Source organism: Gossypium arboreum, chromosome 4, assembly GCF_025698485.1.
Source record: "Gossypium arboreum isolate Shixiya-1 chromosome 4, ASM2569848v2, whole genome shotgun sequence".
Taxonomy (NCBI): domain Eukaryota; kingdom Viridiplantae; phylum Streptophyta; class Magnoliopsida; order Malvales; family Malvaceae; genus Gossypium; species Gossypium arboreum.
Window position 1 is genome coordinate 71400449 of NC_069073.1, and position 2632 is coordinate 71403080.

The following is a 2632-nucleotide window of genomic DNA, read 5'->3' on the forward strand; positions in this document are numbered from 1 at the left end:
AAGGAGGAAGAAGAAAACTTTAAAGAAGAAGGAAGAATATGGAGAATTAAGAATTCCGGTCTGTTCATTCATAACATTTTTTGAGCCTCCTTGCTGCTTAAATAAAGACAAATGCCGGCTACAAGATAACAACTAAAAAATAGTTGTCAAGACAGTTATCAACTGTGCACTGTTTTACTGACTAAGCTAGGATTGAAACGATGCATTTTAGAAATTCCTTACACGCATCGTTTCACTAAACAAAACGCAGAGTTTTTGCCTTAATTAAACAAGCATTAACAAAACATTTAATTAACGAAATTAACAGTAAATTAAAAGGTAGACCATTGTGTTGAAGTAGCATTCTGTCCTATATCAATTACTCCTCCCTCGAACATGACCCTTATCCTCAAGGAACAAAGTCTGGAAATTTCTTGCAAAATTCATTAAAATTCTCCCATGTTGAGTCCCCAGGAAAAGCATTTGCCTATTCCACTAAAACCTCGGCGATGGCCTGATTACCCCTTTTGACCATCCGTTTGTCCACGATCTTGGTTAGAACTTTCAGTAGAGCACCTTCAGATCTGACTAAGAGTAGTAATGGAGAATGAGGTGCTCAACCAATATGTTTTTTCAGTTGTGATATGTGGAAGTTAGGGTGAATTCTCGACCCAACATGTAAGGATAGTCTATAAGCAACTCGTCCCACTTTAGCTTTAATAGGATACGGGCCAAAGTATTTGGGGGATAGTTTTTGATTCACTATTCATCGAATGGAGTGTTGTCGATAAGGTTGCAATCGAAGATAAACCAAATCACCCACCTAAAATTCTCTATTTGATCTTTTTTTATCAGCCAACAGTTTCATTCTTCCTTGAGATCTTTTAAAATGAAATCTGAGTAGCTGTCGAGCTGTTTCTCTTGCTTGCAAGCTACGATCCACAGTAGCCACTAATGAAGACCCAGCAACATAAGGTTGGTGTAAAGGTGGTCTTGACCATAAAGTGTTGTATAAGGAAAAGAGTGTATGGTTGTGTGATGTGTGGTATTATATCAGCATTCGACTAAAGGTAGCCAAACTGACCCAATCGCTAGGTCTCTCACCTATCATGCAACGGAAATAGCCTTCTAAACATCTATTCAAGGCCTCTGTTTGACCATCCGTTTGTGGGTGGTATGGAGTAGAGAGATGTAATTTGGTTCCTATATGTTTAAATAGCTCTTGCCAGAAGATGCTAATGAAAATTGTGTTTCGGTCTGACACAATGGACTCAGGGGCTCCATGGAGTTTGTAAATGTGACAAATAAATTCTTGGGCAATAGTGACTGCAGTGAACGGGTGAGCTAATGATAAGAAGTGTCCATACTTAGTGAGTTGGTCAACCACGACCATTATTGTGTTCTTTCCCTTAAATGCACATCAATAAAGTCTATACTAATGGTAGACTAAGCCCAATTGGGGATAAGTGGAGGCTAAAGGAGATCAGGGGAGGCTGCAAGGTCTACTTTGCATCTTTGACAAGTTAAACACTCCTGCACCCAGTTCTTAAGATCCTTCGATAGACCCTTCCAGTAAAGTAAACTGGAGACGCGGTGTCGTATGGCATGTATTCTAGAGTGGCCTCCAATGGACTATCATGGAAATTGTGGAAAAGATCCCTCCTGAGCTCTGTATTACTGCCAATGACCACCTTTCCCTTTCTCCGCAATACTAATCTATCCCAGCTATATTTAAGGTGAGCATGGGGTTACTATTGTAGCTCATACATTACTTGCTACAGTTTTGTGTCCACCAGTACTATGCTAACAATTCTTTCCAAATTTCAGACCATACCTTGTTGATCTCACATTGGAGCATCTGTCCATCTTGCACATGGGACCTTCTGGATAGAGCATCGACTATAGTGTTCAGGGAGCCTTTTCTGTAGAGAATAGAGTAATCGTATCACAACATTTTTGTAACCCACTTTTGTTGGTATGGTGTGATGGCCTATCCATCCGAGAGGAATTTGAGAATTTGGTGGTCTGTTTGAATCAAGAAGCGCCTCCCAATTAAATATGCATGCCATTTTTTTTTACTGCAAACAAAACAACTAACATTTATTTTCCATAGATAGATAGTGTTTGGTGTTTGACACCTAACCCTTTAATTCACCTTGTGAGAGGGACTTGGCCTTATATTGTGTATTAGTTGGTTGAATCTTTCTCGTGTCTACAGAGGTTTGCACATGGTGGTATTCTTTAATGCTAGGTAGGAAGGGTTTTGAGTAAGTGGTACGTCTTAATAAATGAGTTTTTCTATGAGGGTTATCTATAATTTCCTCAACTTGTCTGGCAATCTGATAAGCTTCCATTAGTGTTTGAGGCTTAAATAATCACAAGTATTGACTAATGTCCCCTTTTAAGCTGCTAATGAAAATGCTAAGAGCGTAGCTTTCAGGTAGGCATAACTGGTTTAATAGACTCACAAATGAGTCATGGTTATACTATACCGTGCCTTGTTGTTTGTAAGTAACTTGTTTGATCATAGGGTCCAAGAAGGTACCTATTCCAAATTTGTCCTGCAGACCCCTTACACAAGCACCCCAGGTAATATGCTCTAACCCACCCTGTTTCTGTGAGAAGAAATGGTGCCAATCTAATGCTTTCCCTT

The 2632-nt window shown here is 39.5% G+C and overlaps 1 long non-coding RNA gene across 1 annotated transcript; it reads left to right on the forward strand.

The window, feature by feature from the left end:
* The first annotated feature begins 323 nt into the window (after positions 1-323).
* Positions 324-2020, forward strand: LOC128291805 (uncharacterized). The gene is made up of 2 exons (XR_008281725.1): positions 324-1715; positions 1807-2020. It is a non-coding gene; the product is annotated as an uncharacterized LOC128291805 (long non-coding RNA).
* Positions 2021-2632: the final 612 nt, after the last annotated feature.